This window comes from Haplochromis burtoni, unplaced genomic scaffold (assembly GCF_018398535.1).
Source record: "Haplochromis burtoni strain Fernald_Lab_line unplaced genomic scaffold, NCSU_Asbu1 Contig_50, whole genome shotgun sequence".
Taxonomy (NCBI): Eukaryota; Metazoa; Chordata; class Actinopteri; order Cichliformes; family Cichlidae; genus Haplochromis; species Haplochromis burtoni.
This window is the reverse complement of record NW_024582411.1, coordinates 870565-889777: the sequence shown is the minus strand read 5'-3', so window position 1 is coordinate 889777 and position 19213 is coordinate 870565. Positions and strand designations below refer to the sequence as shown.

General features: G+C 40.8%; 1 protein-coding gene across 5 annotated transcripts in view; it reads right to left on the bottom strand.

Annotated features, from left to right (window-relative positions):
• The window catches only part of zfhx3 (zinc finger homeobox 3), a 284113-nt gene that overhangs the window by 205871 nt on the left and 59029 nt on the right, over positions 1 to 19213 (bottom strand). Inside the window, exon 1 of one of the 5 annotated variants that reach the window (XM_042220536.1) lies at positions 885 to 1258. The exons of 3 other annotated variants lie outside the window; for them this stretch is intronic. The gene's annotated coding sequence lies outside the window, so the exon portion shown is untranslated. Of the gene's footprint in view, positions 1 to 437; positions 860 to 884; positions 1259 to 19213 lie in introns of those variants that run through there. One more of the 5 variants, XM_042220535.1, reaches the window with a different exon arrangement.

Sequence of the window (19213 nt, the reverse complement as noted above, 5' to 3'; positions counted from 1 at the left end):
ACACACACACACAAACGCGACTTGAACATTACTTTAAATTCTTAAATCCAAAAAAAATGCCCATAATACACTGCACAGTACATTTAGTCACTTATGCATAAAGTTATGTAAATACAAGAATTCTATACCATTACATACACACTTGTTAAACACACACACACCTGACACACACATGCACACACGCACGCACATGCATGCACTCACAATAAAGAACTGGGCCATTCTAAGCCAGCCCCCCCACATCTAGTGTTTCCATCTGCTCTCACCTGGCAGGATCAAAAAGAGTACACTTCCCACAAACTTAGAAAGATCAATACTTTCTCCAGCAAAACACAGCAGTCACAGCCTCAGTCCCAGCTCCACACTACTTGTACTCAAACTACTAAACACTCAAAGAAAGATTCCACAAAGCAGAAATTAAAAAAAAATGTACTGACCTTACTGTCTTATTTTCCTCCCTTTTCTCTCTGACGTCCAGTCCCCTCTTTTTCTTCTGCTGGTTCTTGTCCTCTAAACCTCTGGTCTAAGTAAGTCATGCAGGAGCTGCTTCCTGCTCCTGCTCAGCCCTACGCCACTGTATTAGTCTGATTTCACACTCTGCAGCCTAGCCTCCCGTCCTGAAGGGGACGGGGAATGTGCTGCTTATTTAGAAGCCGGCACGCACTACCTGGGCTTGTAGGCAGCTGTTTAAAGCACGAGGCAACATCCAGGGTGCATAATACCCCCCACACACACACACCTTCTCTCTCCCTCTCGCTCAAACACACAGGCAAACACTCACTAGCTGGCTGGCCCACAAGATGGGGAAGAGCACATGCATACACACACACACAAGTAAAGTGAAATACACACACATGCAAGAAGTCTGTCAGAGGTCTCTCTACCTTGGCTGGGATAGCAGGCAGTGTGAGAGTACACACACAGGCACACTGAGATGGGCTGGCCGCTCCGTTCTGTCTCCTTCTCTCTAAGTATTTAGAAGACAATTTCAACAAGGGATTGCTCCCAATCTACTAGTGTGATCCACATGGATGAGTTATAATATGCTTGCCACTCTCTCCCTCTCTCTTACCCCCCCTTCTTCCTCTGTTCCCTCTCTCTCATTCTCTGTCTCACTCTTTCGCTCTCATGCTCGTTGTTTTAGCCTATTATCGAGCCGTCACCGATTTCAGTTCAGGAGGAAAGCCTTCCCTTCTTGGATGCTATATTTCTCTTCACTCTAGATGTGCATGAGAAGGGGCCAAAGACTGACTCCACCTGAATGCGTATTAGTAAAATGCATTATTTATTACAAAGCTGCATTCATTTTTTTTTCCTGATATGCCGGTGGACATGCGGGGGAAGGGAGCAGTTGTGGCGACTGCATCAGCAGCGAAGGGGTGTATTTGTTATATGTGTGTTTGGTGGAGGCTGGGGTGGTGGCAGGGGGGGCAAGGATGAGGGGTCAGGATTTGTGATAGCAGGGGTCTGAAGGGAGGTGAAAAGAATACATAAGATATGATTTTAATTTATTTATTTATTCAATGGCTGGGATTGCCTTATCATCCAAGGTGCTGCCTAATGACATCACTGCTGGCTCCAAGCTGTCCCAAATCACACTGCCACTCATTTTTTCATCAAAATGATTTATACCTTTGTGTGTGTGTGTGTGTGTGTGTGTGTGTGTGTGTGTGTGTGTCAGTGAAAGAGAAAAAGATAGATAAAGTACAAGCGTGAGGTGGACAGACAAATAAGCCTTCTGTATCAAGAACACATCTTGCTTTTAAGTGAAATTATTATAATAAAAATGATTTAAATAAAAATATTTACTATTAATAATATCCAAAAATCAAATTTACACAAAATTCATTCAACACAAGCAATTTCAACACAGAGTTTCAAACTTTCATAAAATAGGTGAAATGGTTGCAAATTCATAGTCAGACTGAGTCATATTTTTGAGTTTTAGCAATTTAAAAAGCATTAAACTTTTGATTTGAGCATGTCCCTTTAAAGATGATCATATCTCATTACGTTTGGTACTAAATATTCCAAAATTACTGCATCGCTCTATGGTATGTACAATAAAGCAATTACAATATTCACAGTAAATCATTTTTAATCTACAGTTCAATATCCCATTGATACATTTATATTGAAATGGATTTGATTAATTAGCATATGAATAATCATTTGATTTAACAAAGTTTTAACCAATTAATTAATTAATTAATAAGATGATCAATTTAAAATTACATACACACACACACACACAAAAAATAACTCTTTTTGCTCCAATATCGAAGGGTTTTGTCTTTGTGTTTTAAGCAAAGAATTTTAAGAAAATATTTGTGATTGTAACAAAGCCCTGACAAAGCTTGAAGATATTAATAGAAACTACAATAAAACTAGTGTAAACTTAAAGTAAACTTAGTGTAGACATTGCAAACATCTGTAACACTTGGTTTCAGGGCCTGAAACACCAAACCCAAAACTCACTTCCTCCTGTTAATGTATGTCGAAAAAAAATGAAATTTTGTGATGTAACTTAACAAAGAAGATCTGGGTTTTTTGTGTGTACTCTTTGTGTTAACTATAGTTTTAGTTTAGCTAATTTCATACTGTTGTAATCTAAACCACTACAAATAATTAATTATGAAAGAATGAGTTCAAATTTCTGTGTAGTATGAATGGCCAAACATTGAGTAATTAAGTTTAGGGTCTGCACTTACACATAAAGAAGACGGCGGGAGGGGGTGGAAATAGCTGTGTAAGCTGGAGTTGCCACGCTGGTCAACAGGCTGCTGCAATATGCACCCATGAGGGCAAACAGCCAGGCAGGAGTCATGACTGCAGAGTGGACCCCCAAGACTATGTCAGCACTATCAGCCTCCTCTCTCTCTCTCCCTCCAAGCAGGAGAATCACTCCAATACAACAGAAACACAAGAATCTCATCCAATCACTCAATATGTAGGCTGTGAGCCTCTGCTGAATACCTAATGATCATTTTCACCACATCGCAGCCTAAACTTGAACAGATTTAATATTTCTCATAAAAGATTTAAACAAAGATGCATTTAACAGCTAACACACACAGAGATACACACACGCACTTACTCAGCTTAAAATCCACAAAAGATATTGAAAGTTAATTGTTTACACAATTCATGACTATCCATGTGACCCTCACCGTGCTGCACTTTATTATACAGTCTAATTCAGTCTCCAGCTGCCTGTCCCCAGTAGAGCCTGTTAACTGCTTGGTCCTCAGCCACAGGATGCCCATCTTCTGTACCTGGAAAAGGAAATGATGTGGCCAAAGGCCCAGCTGGGCCATTCTATCACTGCTATTAGGGCTTAAGTAGAACTGGAAAATTACTCCATTGGCATTAACAGTCCATCTCAATCATTTTAATACTATCATAATCATGAGAATTTCTAATATTATTTTTAAAAGCCCTGGTATAAAAAAATGGAATTTCATTTCCTTTGCTTAACTATCTTAAATTGAGAGAGACTAAGTGAATGGGGAAGAAAGTGATATCTTATGAGACAGGGGGGAAAAAGTGATCTAGAGTCACCTCTAATCCTCCTGCTGCTGTGTCCAGCACTGACCGGCACATTGCCACACACTTCCATCTGTCTGCTTACTGGCCTCACCATGGTACAAGTTACAAGGTGTAATTACTATATAAACAAGACAATTAATAGTTTAACCCACTCGCTCTTAAAGTCCTCCTCTTTCACACAACTGTCATCTGCTCTCCAACCTCACGCTCCCATCTGACCAGTGACATAAAAACCTCCCGTGTGCCTGATATCCACTCGGTGCGCATCATTTTCTAGACGGGTAACCATAAAGCATCGCTAAACACTTTAAGAGTTAATGTTTCTTCCTTCCTTCTCCTCTGTTTTTCCAACTTTCAATTTTCCTGAATAGCATTATTATGTTTTATTAATATCTTTGAATTATTACTCATTTTCCTCTTAAAATTGAGTGCTTTAATTCACATTTGAAGTACTCATCAGGACCGCGCAGCGAAATGAATGTGGAAGGATACATTATATTTGCAAAAATGCAAAGGGTGAATTAAAAATATATAACAATACTAAAATATTAACTATTAATTTCAAGAAGATAATTTGCCAAGGAAAAAAGCCTTTTCATTACTTCTATGGCTCCTTTTCCTTTTTCTAAGTGCACCTTCTGATTGTGGCTCTGTGAATGATACGTAATTAGAATATTCACCCGTGTTTCAAATAGAATATTTGATGATATTAAGACTATGAGACAGCCACATAAGTGTTTACTTTCATGAAAACAGGGCACAAAATGGATGTGGGTGCTGCATGATGGAGGTGATTCAGTGTATTTTCATGTCCAATACAATATCAGATAGAGGGGTTCAGTCAAAAATAGAAAACAGCACCAAAAAAAAAAGATAGTTTCGACTATTGCTCCTTCGTGTTCACTCTTTATCATTTTTTTCTTTTTCTTTTTTTTTTTTACAATAGTGAAGTCTAATTCCCATGATCACCCTTGAAAGCGTGACCTTGTGCTGTGTGACAGGAGATAGCCGCAGCATGAAGACAGGACGCCACTTATCATCAAGGGACGAGGTGGCTGTTTAATTTCACACCACCAGTGGCTAAAACCCCTGTTAGTGGGGAGCGCCACAATGGCAGCTACGCTAGGGGAGCAGATGTCCTAGTGAAGGGGTGTAAAGAGGGAGGAGGTTAGGTTGGGAGAAGGGCAGGAGGGAGAAGGACTGATGGTAGTGGTGGTGTGCTATCAAGTATTGTGCTCAGAGTCTGACCCCGTGCGCATGCCCAGAAAAAATAGCACCTCTGTCCCTCATACGCACACACACACACACAGAGAAAATGAACCATGCAAATAAACACACAAATGGTCACCGTGGCATCTGGCCATCCTTACGGGAAGGTAGCTGGACTGGGAGAAGGCATGAAGGAGCAAAAGGTGGAGATGACGGCGATGCACAAGAAAAGAGTTTTGCAGGACGGCCAACGCCACAGACGCCAAAATCACTAAGAGCCCAATTGCTTTCTGAAGAGCTTTCCATTGTCTGTCTGTCTGTCTTTGATGAACTTGAGCTCTGGCCTCCAACCCAGTGGTCTTTCTGTCTAATCCTTAGCGCCCCTGGCTACCCTTCACAGCCCCTCCCTTAAACCTTCCACACACAGACACAGACATAATATACACCCTTTAACTGAAGCCTGACATGACTGCAGGGTTGAACAGTGACCAGCGAATCCCAACACAGCTGAATATAAAACACAACAATAATGAGCGGGACAAGAAAATGGCTTCCCTCTCAAACATGGCTGCTTACTGATGGCCAGACGCAAGCCGGGAGAAAAAGGTCACCTCTCTCATCTTTTAATACACCCCTCCCTCCCCCAGCACACCTTCTATTGCGTTGTTGTGTTTTTTTTCCCACATATATATATATTCTTTTTCTCTCCCCCACTTTTTCATTTCTTGCCTCCCTCACTAACACCTATTTTCCCTCCCTGGTCATTCTCCTTACCCCATTTCGTATGCGGACATAGGCTTATTATTCAAGAGACAAAGGAAGGGGATCTTAGGAAGAGACAGGTGGCCGCATCAGAGTGATGAGAAAATTACGAAATTGAAATCCAGCTTCTAAAAAACTCTCCTTCTTGGAAGGTAATAAAAAAAGGGGGAAATAAAAAGTAACTGTGCCCCTTCTCCTCTTCAGCACAACTCAGCAACAAAAGGAGCAACCCCACACTCCCGTCCTCCCCCAGTACAATTTCAAATCCCCTCTGAACACTGCAGTCCAGTCAGATATATTCATTTTTCCTCACTTACTCCCCCAGTGTCATTTTTCTCTATTTTCTCCATCGGTTGGTTATGCAGAGAATGTTCCAAATGCATTTCGACTGCTTGATTTCTATTTTCATAATATCAGAACATCAAGTTAAAGAATATAAATGTTTATTCAGCAGAGTGGGGAAAGCTGGTATATGGGTGCAGTGGCTCTTGGGGGAGAGAGTCCATGCTAAATCAGTAAATCACTCCATCTGGAAGATGAACGGCATGTTTTGGAGTTCATTGCCTTTCGTCTCGGGCGAGTGGTCGGTGCAGCAGCAGGCCCAGCAGGCTGGAGCGGAGGTGTCTGCTGATGTGGATGGTTACAGCGGGATAATGAAGCGGCGACCGGGGGCTTGGCCGTGTTCTGTTCACCCCGTCCACCCTGCTGTGAAAGGGCCCACCGCCGAATGTGGCTATTAGCCCGTCCTGGTTTTGAGCCGTCATAAGTTCCTAGCCTGCTGGTGCGCCCCGTGGAAAGTGCCTAGCTGTGAAAATGTCCAACTCTTGTTGCAACTTTAATCTTTTCATTCATCAGTTAGTATTGTGTTGGACTGAGCAAGTGTTCACTATAAATAAACTGTGAAGAAAACCTTCCAAGAATCCTCACGTTTATTATTTCATCCCCCTCTTCATGACAGACAGCTTGCCAATCTCAGTTTATCTGTTGGAGAGGACTTATTAATAACTAAAACAACCTGTCCAACGCCTTCAGCAACACACAAACCAGTTTGTTGAAAGCAGAGAGCAGCATTTAAACTTTAACCAACCAATGATGGGCTTCCACACCTGCTTCAGTCCTACTGTGAGCATTTTCTTATAAATGCTAGGTCAAAATAATCACGCACCATTCCCCCTCCAAAAAATCACAAACAAATATGTACGTGTTGTCCTGTATGATTCTTCAGTGGCTGGTGTGTTTTTGTTTCAGTGACTAAAGTGAATACCCTCAATTGTACCTCCAAAATGGACAGATAAATAGAGTACTACTGCAAATGCAACTTTACACAACTGAAAACAGGAGTAGTACTATCATGATCAAAAATATATTAAAACTTTAGCTCACTTGATGAGCCGACAAAAGGCTGCAGCATCCCAGGTTTGATTCTGTCCTGGACCCTTGTCTGCAGTCCTTCCCCCTTGATCGCTACAGTTCTGTCAAATTAAGACTATTAAAAAATTATAACTGAAAAATTAAACTTTGACTATAATCTTCTTTTAATCTCAAGTCTTTTTTCCACGGCAACATCAAAAGAGTGCACAACGCCCCTTCCTAGATGACGTTTGTATTTCATGATTTTAAAGATGTGTTTGTGGTGTGTTTCCACAATCTTTCATTTTCATACACAGTAGATTTTGCACTATACTGTGATTCTGTCGAACACAACTGTGTGTAAACCGAGAGCGTGTCATGAAACAGACTGAAGCAGGCACCCTCTCTTCTCACCTGCGCCTCAAACTGGGATGTGAGGCGCAACACATTTAAATAACTTGATGGAGTTTATCAAAATGACAGGCAATTAGACTGGCTCTGACCATGGGTTTGCGTGCTAAATGAGAGTCATTTGAGTAGTTGGATCCATATATGTTATATAAAAAGGAGTGAGAGTTTTGGAGCTCCACATCAGCTCCTGGACAGCCCTAAATTAAATATCCCCAAAGTCCATTAGGCTAAACAGCCTGAGGAAAGACTTTGTCTCACCACAGAAAAATGACAGTAAACTCAGGCAATCATGCCGCCAATCAATTATGCATGAATTATATTTTTCTTAGACTGTGTAAAATGTCTTATGTTAATTCCCCTAAGTATACAACGCGCATTACTCTCAAGGCATGTATCCATATGCATACCATCTAAATGAGTGTTTTCCTAAAGATTTATCAGGCCTATGGTGCCAGCTGAAATGAAAACACTGAGGATGACTTGCGATTCCTCCATATCAACTGTTAACTGCAAGCCACAGGCAAAGCTTGGAGGCACTCAGTGATGATAACCTACATGGCTGTAAATCTAGTGATAGAAAACATCCCCGGAAACTAAGAAAATATCAAGGTGTGCCAGTAAAGTCTTTCATGGAAGCTGCGGCGTGTGGTAAAGGGGAAAAAACCAGGATGAGGCAGAAACGCAGAGAGAGAGAGAGAATAGGAAGAAGTCAGAGAGAGGCTGAGGTTGGAGGGCGGGCGCTAGTCTTGACCTGACCTGCCTTGGCTATAGGCCTGTTGAGCCGGTGAATAGTGGAGTCCCTGAGGTCCCCCATTGTGGCCCAGATCTCTGATAATGACCTTTGTCTGGCCATGATAGCAGGAGACAGGTATTGGCAGGCTCGCTGACCAGTGTCAGTGATGTGCCAATAATTGGTAAGTGTGTTAATAACAACTGACCTAGTGGCCTCTGTAAACGGACCAACTTCTATGTTGGAGGAGAAGATTTTCACCTAGGATGCAGCTAGGTATGCTAAACTTCCTTTAATAAAAAAACAGGTGTTAATATAAGATTTTATAGCAAAAAAAATACTTGTAAAACAGAGTGTTGCATTTTAAAATGTACACAAACATATTATAGGTTTATGTATATTAACCTCCCACACACACGCACACAAACACACACACACCACGCACAATTTGAATAATTTATTACATCTATTAATTATCATCTGCCAGAAGCAATTTAGATATTTACACATACACAAGCACAAACACAGGCTCTTCTTTTCTCCTTTCCAACTTCACTGACAGCTCCTGATGATCCCCGCTGGCCCCCTCTTATATTACATGCAACACAATCCACCCTTAAACACTAATTTGTTTTCTTTGGCTCTTTTTCTGTTTCAGTGTGTAACTGAGCCCTTGAATATATACAGATTTAATAGAGCTAATAGAATCATTATCAAATTCAGATCAATATAAATTTAGCCCCAGTACCCATAAAAGGCAGCAATATTGAAATACAACACTGTCTGTGCTCTTTCATTCTTCCGCCTACAACTGACGCTTGCTGCCATCAGACATGAATTACCAGACAGGCACATTACAGCTAATAAGAGTCTCACAAAACACCCTTTATTAATGCATGAGAGAGTCTTTGATCCTGGAGAAACTTTCATAGGGAAAGCAATAATCAACGTACCTCAGACAACACAATAAGATGCTTCCCATTACCTTGAAAAAGTCAACAATGTGGCTGAGGTCAAATAAACCTGAGTCTGTGCAGCATGTCTCAGAAGGGATGGACAATAAAAAGCCACCAAAGCTCAGCCCCACGAAGCTGCTTTTCTCTACAGACCAATCCTATTTTCATCATTTTGTCAATCAAAACTTGTAAAGCATGAATCAGCCGGCATTTAGTTTTTAGCCAGTAGAACTGAGTCATACGAGATTTTAGTCGGGATGTAAAATAGATTATTAAATTTAATTGATCAGAATAACAGAGCGGTGCAAGGCGTTTCTTTTTCAGGACTGTGATTATGACTATGGGGCTTGCATTCATATCAAAATTCCATTTTTTCATTGTGAAATTAAAGTTTTACAATGAGTAATTTTACTGCATCACTGATAATTTTAAAGGGATATCAGTTCTTCTTAATAAAGACTTTGTACTATCCAATGTGGCAAAATTGCTATTTTCCACATGGAATAACAGAGACCTAAAAAAACCATCTAAAATATACATTTTTTTAAAAAAAAAAGAAAAGAAGGTAATCATTTGTAAGCATCAAACTCAACACTGATACCTACAAACATCCTGTCAGACACACTGAACCGTTAGTGCCCTGCATACCTGTTCACACTGCATTTAGTTTGATAAACTCAAGAAAAGTTAACTTTCCTTGTTTAACAAGAATCAATATTTCGAAAGTCTTCCCATTTCCCTTTCAGCACACCTTTCAGTAACAGCATTTGCCCCACCCACAAATGATCCATTGGAGGAAAATTTTGCTTTAACTTCTATTCCAATAATCTAGATTTTGACAGAGCCTGTCACATTATAAAGTCTGAACATAGTTACAAGAATTGTGAATGATACCCATGATTGAATTTTATTGAAGTGGTCAGCAAGTCAGCTCATTCCCCACAGAAAGCCCGGGGGCCTTAAGGTGGTCAGTGGGGAGCAGCTTCACAACATCTCAGCGCTGCATGATACATAGTGAGCGGAAGGAAAAGCAGAAGAGAGGACCCCTATTTGAGACAGAGGTGCCATGCCAGGTGAATTCATGACCTAACTATTTAAGACAAGTGGAATATATTCCCAGTTCAGCTGGGATGCATTGCTTGAGCTCCATCTTCGCACATATGAGTTCTCAGAAACCTTGCATACAGTGAAAGTGGTACACACAAACACAGCATGACGGGGAAAAAAGAAAAACTGTACCGCTTAAACTTGAAGCTGAACTTTTGTTAGCCTAAGAGTGTTTGTAGCTTAAGTGTCATTTTTTTAAATATAACCATACAGCATAAAGATCCACTACTATATCCATGTTATAAAAATTCTCATTTAATGTAGTTTATTGTATCTGTGCAGAAAAGCAAGAAAGAAGGGATAAAGAAAGAAAACATAGAAAAATACAATCATACACAAAATTCAGAGGTATTGTGCCTAAAAGAAAATATTCCAAAAGCAAAGGCCTTTAAATAGTCAGGAAGAAAAATGCATTTTTTTTTTTAAAATAAGACACTGTGCTAAGCTTTTTCCAGATTTCGTTTAGATAACCAAAATAGCACTAAACAAATTTCTTGTATAAAAAAAATCACATATAACAGCTTATCAGTTTAATGCATTGAACTGAAAAAAGATCCTTCGCTGAAAACAGATTTTCCTCCCATCTTAAATGCAAAGCTGCTGTGATTACGAGAGATTTGTTTTTCAACCCCTACTGCGGGAGCATGCTAATCAACCTAAAGGGTCGGAGGTCATGTCTGGACAGAGAAAGCATCCCAAACTGGTCACAACAAATGCAGAGGAACATCTGCTCTCTGTGCGTCACACAAAGCTGTCCCCTTGGAGCCCCTTGCAGCCCTTAGGAGCCTGGGAACGGCTCAAAGTCAAGGGCAGCCTCCACAGACCAAACGCTGACTGGACGCAGTAGCAGTCTCTCAGTGAATTAGGGTAATTACCAAATGGTGACTAAAATATTTAAATTTTCAACAGGAACAAATTACAGTTGAATGATGAATGATGAATTTCACTGTGATTATCCAAAAATTACAATTATTTTTTTTAACACATTTACTTAATTAGACCAGCTGATACATACACACACTCACACACACAAACTGACAGGCATGAGAAGCGTTAGTGAGCTGGAGCCTTTCTTTGATTTAAAAACTTGAAAAAGAGGAAGGCTAAGCTGCACGGGCCAGGATGAGGGATTACTTTTTTCTAAACAACAGTAGCTTGAATATGCATGTAGTACATTACACACATGCGGCCCTGATGACAGAGAGATCACCCCCTAGACACTCTCACTCTCTTTCCTTGGCAGCCTAACAATATGCTTGAAAGAAACCATCAAATGATGTCAATAGTTGGGTCAATATCTCAGGATGTCTCAGTTTTCCCTCCAGCAAATGAAGAGCATTATACAGATCCTCCTGGGCGAAGCTCTTACCACACAACCAGTGGCTACAGTACATGCACTGCCTCTGCCGAGGGACGGCTGATATATGTTTTCTTCTCTCAGACACCAACACATGCGTGCCACATTTCTCCTGTCTGCGTAATGTACTGCTGATCTACACCTGCTGGGCCCAGGGTTGCCTAGGTATACTCTATTTGCTGACAACATCAATCACTCAGCAGGACTCATTATTGCCATTTAAAATACATTTAAAGCGATTCACTGAAGCTACTGTCCAACTCGGCATGGACGCGGTGACACTGATGTGTTGCTGTGAAAAATGTTTCACGGTAGTATCTTGGATGGGACCAGATGGAAACCCTTGTGCTAAGACGTTTGTTTCGAAATGAGCGAAAACCTTTCAATCAAAGCAAAGTGTCATCATCGATCATCATCAAACAGGTAAATTGCCTCTATTTTGTTTTCTGTCCCTGCAGACACGGTGACGTTCTCTAAAGATACCGGGTCATTTCAACAGCATCTCAATGTCAGCAAGCCCGACAGGCCTACTGCGGAGGAGTCTATAAGAGGACACTGAGCTTTCCGAGCTCTCAGTTGAGCTTAGTAATAGACACAGCCACTCTAATTCCCCTTCAATTCTCACCTAAAATCGAAAGCTGCCAAACGCAGCCTTAATTACATATTACCCAATCAGAGCTTTGGTGTAACCCAGTGCTTGCTCCCTCTATCCACCTTACGAAGAACGAAAGCAATGTATCCCATCTGGGATGTACACATATTTCACCGAGGGAATAAACAGGACTAGAGGATATGAGATGGATATATTATGTATATAGGAAGCAAGTGTGAGATTTAAGGAGCAACCTGCTTGCTCAGCACAGAGTGTGCTGGAAAAGCAGGATTATGGATCTCGTCTTATATGTAACTGGGCAAGGTCTATTGACCCAAATTTAATTATTTTAGCCCCCCTCCACCTATTCCCTTTCCCCTTCCTGTCGCCTTTACAATGACATGCATCTATTTTTGTTGATGCTGTTGTTTTTGATATCCATATAAATGTTGTAGTGCTTAAGGGCATGCATGCAGAAACAAATATATTCAGAATGTAAGTTGTTGTTTTTTGGTCATATCATAAAATACGTGTAAACTAACCTTCTGTTTGCTGCCCTGCGTTTAACCGATGCTTGCCTACTGTGTACTAAAGGCATCTCCTACAGGCGAGCGAACAAACCAGGGAAGTCTGAAGGCAACCACAGTAGACATGCAGCCTTTTTCCATCCTCTCTAATCATGTGATCGGGGTGTCGGCACCACATACTCAGTGTAGGGAGGGGCAAAGCAGCACTGAGCTCACCACCATTTTGTGTGGGTACCTGGCTCCTTCTGTGTGAGTACCTGGCTCATATGTTTACCTGCATATGTGTTATTAATTTGCGATGGGCCAAAGTATCATTCGTGGCATGCCTCATTTAATGTGTTTTTGCAAGGGTGCATGCATGACAGGCGCGTTTCTAAAGGAGCATTAAGTGGATGCTGCAGACGAAACATCACGGGGTATCAATGCACCCGACTGCTGCCCGTTCTGGATTTCATGTCATGAATTTTCTTCCTCTCTTCTTTCTCCTGGCTGTGCTGCCGACAGACCCCTCTCCTCCCTGCCATGTGTGAGGCGCATATGGTGAAGTGAAATTGCTGTCTGCGAGAGCATGCCTCTGCCTGTCCAGACTTCATCAGAGGGATTAAAGAATGGGATGAAAAAAATCAAAATAAAATGATGATAGCGGGGCCATGGCTTCTCTCTTTTTCTTTTTCTTTTTTCCCTGCACCCCACACTCTAACCCCCCAGCTCTGTTTTAAGTAGAGTGGAACATCAGATGACAGAGAAGGCTCTCTTGCTGGGTTGCAATGGTTTGTAAGAAAGGTTGCCCGGTCGGTGAGCTGCACTACGTTTATTTGGCTCTGACAAGGGCTCACTACAAAGTAAAACGAAATTACAGACAGTACCGTTCCTCCCTTTACCCAGCCTGTGAAGTTCACTGAAAAGCTGTATCCAATTAAAAGAAAAGTGACTCAGCGGTGCAGCAGCAGCTTTCTTTTATGATTACTTAGCCATTTCTTTCTGATGTGTTCACTTTTTTTTTAATATCATAAACAAACAAAAGACAAAATCAGTCACAGCATTAAGGACAGAGAGGGAATGTTTGTGCTGAGGTGGGGTGTTATATTTGCAGTGATGGGAATTTTGGGGGAAAGGAGTGAGGAGAGTGGAAAGATTACAGGATATTAAGGAGTAATGGATGTCACACCAGGCCCCTATAGCAAATTCCCATATGCTTTCATCATGACTCGATGAGACTGATCAAGGGAACAGGACATTACTTGGTTTCCCAGTACTGTTATTACCAAGGAACAGTAAATAGTTATTGCAATGTTTATCATCCTGAAAGACAGCTATTATATAGCGAGCCAGCACCTTTTTTTTCCACACTCAATCCTCTTATAAATTATATTGCATATCATAAGTGGAAACATAAAAAATATAGTTATTCTAATGTCATCCAGAATTACTTAGAGCCTAAAATTGCAGTCAAATCTAATAAAGTTCGAGCAAACATTTTGATAGCTGAGAAAAAAACAAATGTTGATTGAATGCTGTTTTTACTGTGAATTAACACATATTTCAACAAGCAAGGGAAGCGGTTAAAAAGAAACTTAAAGTAATCCCAGAGGAAGGCAACTTGTGAAAATTCATTACACAGATAAGGACTAAATCAAACTATAAATGCAGATGTGGTTTTACAGCAATCCTACTAAATTCTAGTAAACAGGAGTCTATTCTGAGGTTTATTCTGGGATTTGCTAGACACTAGATCTGGCCCTGTATTTGAGACAACAAAAAGGCAATCTTGACATCTTGCCCAACCAGCAGATAATATTTGCTGTTCAGAGACTGGCTTTCTTTTGTTCCAGGTTCTTATAAACCCAAGGCACTTGAAATTTAAGCCCAGTTCAAGAAATATTATTTGCCACAGGGTGAGGTAAATCTCTTGGTGGGGCTTTTCAAAGGGTTGCCCCAGGTTTGTTTACAATTGATCTTATTTAAAAGTGGATTTTTTGTTTTACCTTTCAAAGACATACTTTCTGCCATGATCTTATAGGTCAAAAGAATGATGAATGTTGTTTTTCCAATTGAAGCAAAAAAAAAAAAAAGGTGAAATAATCAGAAAGTAATATTATAGAAAGCCCTGTCATGCCACTGGTTCCTCCCAGATCTCTAGCCTGCACTTGTACAATAGAAAACACATGCAAAACAATATCTCCCACTACAAAAAAAAACAAGACACAGACCCCTGGTGAGGAATCAGATTAAAATATTTCATTCATGTGATTTAGCGAAATTCAGTCATATTCGAAGTGTGTGTAAGCCTGTGTTTGCATTTCTTTGTTGCCAGTAAAAAATTAATGGCCTAATAGTCTCGTAAAACAGCTGCTTCTCTCATTGTTTAGGGAAGCAGCATGCAGTTTTTATTCAGCATTTTTCCTCTGAGAGAACAGCTGACCTGACACCTGACCAATCCACAGAGGGAAGAAAACCCCACTCCTTTTGCTTCACCTTTCAGACAATTACCAAAATCAGTGGTGTAAGTAGAGCCACTAAGTTATTATTTAGCTACATTCTCTACATGAACATGAACTTCAGCAGGGGCTCCTGTGAACAAGGAGGGCAAACGCGAAAGAAAGATGGGGACTGCAGTTACAGCCAGGGACTATCCTCCAGGGTGGGGAGAGTCCCTTTACTGCTCAGACAGGCCATGCTGGAGGAGGAGGTCACAAGCCGAGGAGGTTTAAAGCGTGCTGCTCATGGGGAGCAAGGTAGACAAGCAGAGGGCACAGCAGCAGGGACGCCCCGGTAAAGACCCCTTCATCTGGACTACACCTGAGGGAGCCCACGGGCCACCCAGCTCAACAGCACACGCAGCTACTCACAGACACACAAAGAGCTGTGTGTATCCACACAAACATGTGGAGAGATTATTGGACACTTATCATATGGTGAATTTAAAAATGAAATAAATACAGCAGGAGCAGATCATCAGAAAAAATGATGAGCAATGGACAAGCAAACTATACAGATGGGAAATCATCTGATTAAGGTGGTTATTATGGATAAACTTCATACATTTATGATAATGCTCATTGAAATATTTACATCTTAAAAAAAATTGAAACTTTGGTCTCACTGTGGCAGACCTGCTAAAAATTAGGATTCCACAGTTGACAGGGTAAATATTTTTGTGTTTGAGTGTGTTATTTTGTCTTCAATAGCTACTGCTATTGAAGGGCCCAGGCATGCATTTTAAATTACATCTATCTATTGAGTCTTACTTGGGCTTATGAGTGGGTCCCTAGGGCACCTCCATTTTCCCATAAACTCCCTCCAAGACTGTTCGGGTTAACATGCCCAGTTTGACTATTATATCAATAGTTATAAATGACTTCATTGCACCAATAGGCAACTTTCTTAATATACTGGCCCCACATTTGGGAAGTTTTACAAGCTCGTCCTGTGGGTGTAGGTCTGGTCAGTGTAGTTAAGGTGCAAAGTTTTTCAAAAGATGTGTCACAGTCTAAGGAAACATAAATGATTAGACAAGATGTAACATCATCGCTTGCAGTGTTTCTTTATAAGATTTCAACAACTCCAAATGTTTCGAGTTAAGTTGCAAAGAGGCAATGATGTGCTCAGATACAGTAGCTGCGGTGAGAGGTGAAAAATCCCCATTGATATCACATGGCCTTTCTGTACCTCTTTTGTTCTTATGGGATAAGAGGTGATGTCAGTTCACTCCCAAGCCTCCCTAAAATGCCCCCAAAGCCTGGCTTCTGAGTGGGAGTGTGTAATCGGTCCTGGCAGAGTGCTGGTTAATGGGGGGCACAGGGCCATGGGTTGGAGATGTATTCATGTGCATGGCGTGGCGCCTGGACCCAGGGTGACACTTCTTCATTCCTGCTGCCTCAGGCCAGGATTAGGATTGCGCCCAGCCTCACAAAGCCAACCATAATGCAAAATCATTTTCATATTAACCTCGTCTCTCCTCTCTGGGCCTGACAGTGGACAGGCCTGCTCTCTTTGGTGCTCAAATTATCCTCAATTACTGGGGAAAGGCCAGGCGAGGGGACGTCACCTAACCTTCACCATCTGTTAGGTTCAAAGCTTTAGTAGTCGGCCAGCCCGCCTGTCTCCTGCCTCTCCTGACCTTTCCGCCTCGGCCAGCTCCTGCTCTGTACGCCTTTCACCCCCAACCCCAATCACCCCCCACCCCCACCTCTCCATGATAGCCCTGCCCTCTCTGGACACAGATGGGAAGTGCATGTGCGCACATCTCATTAGGTGGAAAAAGGTTATGTCACGCTTTTACAACAAAGATATGAATATTCAAAACTAAACACAGAACGACACAAAAGCTGTGTCAAGCCATAGGTTAAGTCGGCCTCCTAAGCCTACATGTTTGAATATGGTCCGGCTTTTATTGGCTGTAGAATTCGAATAAAATTTAAAAAGGGATTTGAAACAAAATCCTCTTCTGTTGGATTTTCTTGCTTGCTGCTGTAGTATTTAAATATTCCCAGAAAATAAGGTGCATTTGCAATTTACTTAACAAATGAAAACAATTTACATTTAAAATATTGTAATGATTACAACCCTATTTTTGTGAATTTCTGTGGTTCAAACATCTGTTAGTTTCCGCTTCATTTCATCAAAACCTCAAAATTTTAAAACAGGTCTTGCTTAAGTCTTTTTTTTTGTTTTTCTCTGTTTTTTGAAACAAATTTAAGAATTTAAAAATGATTTTTCTCACATAATTCAGAAGATATTTAATAAAGTTTTTTGCATTGCTGAAACTGGGTTTTTATGCTTTTCATGCTTCATGCCATCTACTTTTTTCCATCTTACTGCAAAACTTGGCTTTAATTAAACATTCTTCTATACTTGAGATTGTGCTTGTGAAATATTGAAAAGCTCTTATTTTGCCTATAGTGGATGCACCTCTTAATAATGCAGGCTCTGTTTTCTGTTTGTTTTCAGTCTATGTGTTTTAGCAGTTCCACTGTGTCCATTTGGATTATCCAGTCTGCCTGGCCACTCAGGAGGGCCTCTTTCTCAGGTCATCTGGCAGGACCTGATGGCTCTGAAATAACTTTTAATAAGTCTCCTAAATAATAGATGGAGTGTTGGCTAAAATCAAGCCGGGAGGAGCAGGGCTGAGGACAGCAGGCTGCGGAGACATACAACAACCAGGTCCTCGGCACTTCCCTTGCCATCATCATCAGCAGCAGCAGCAGCAGCTATGTTCAGTCTCTTGCTTCACCTCCTCTCCAGACCCAGACTCTCTGGGGTTAAAGGTCATGGACTTGACCTTGCAGCCCCCAGGAGAATGTTCACTTTAGGTTTGGGATATAATTTAGGATTTATTCAGCAGGAGGCCCCGTCTCAGGCAGCATTATGCCTCATTATCCTTGGGTGCTCTCTGTTAACAGGGAACAGCCCAGACGAGGCACATCAACACTCAATTTTACTTACATATTTGCAATCCCACAATCAATACCTAAAAGTGACAACATTTTTTCATTTAAATACAACTCAAGTGACCTAAGCTGAAGTCAACACTTATTCGGCACCATGCACAAAAATTATTTCTGATTTTTTGTAGCGATTCTCAGATAACCATTAAGATATTATAAATTAATATGCATATGCAAATAAATATAATAAACAGAGGATAATAGAAATACCTTTGCAATTAATATGAGAAATTACCAGTGAATTCCAGATTAATTATGATGATAGCAGTAAAAGTGCAATCTAATTTCAAATGTAAGTACTTTCATTTAGTGACTTAGCATGATTCCAATTTTACAATAATCATTTTCATTTTGATCTCAGAATATTCTCAGCCCCAGAGCCTAAATATTTATAAAAAATATGAAATTTTAATTGAATTAATTTATTTTAATGGCGATTATTATTAAAAAAATGTTTAATGGGAGATGATCAAACTTAAAACTGTACATTTAACAAAAATAATGTGTCTGAATGAACTAAAAACATATACATATGCAAATGGTAAATAAAAGATAAAGAGTTTAGCATTCCTGTCACAAACTGCATAAAACGGAGTGATATCTTTCAGATGCAGGCTAAAAAAGAGTGATCATTTCTATTATGTGGGCTTCACTCTTTAAGTGGGTCCCTGTGGAGGACAATTTTGGAGAGATCTTTCCTGATAAGAAACAAGCCCTGCATGCATTAATATTACATTAGACCCAGTATATCACAGAGCCGTCTGCTCAGTCAGGTAGAGAGCTTTTCATTGACATCTCCTTATCATGTTAATATTACACTCATCAAAGAAGACTATACCATGGAGAAGGAGGGAGGATACGACAAAACGTGCAATATTACGGATTGTTCTTATGAGAAGCCTAAAAGGAGGAACAGACAATAAAATGGTTATTTAGGTCACATATTCACTGTAATGCGCAAGAAAGAGACAAATGCCGCAGGAAAGGCGTCGTTTGGATGTGCGAGTGCGTGTGTCTCGGTCGAAAAATATGACATGCATGGCTGGTCACACACACGCACACTCTGACACACACGACTGTTCAATGCCGGCAGCAGGAGGGGTGCAAATCTCCAGCGAGAGGGAGACAGGTGCAAGGCTCTGCTCTCTATACTGTAGCTTAAACGCATTTGAAGTCCATTCTTAACACACACACACACACACACACACACACACAC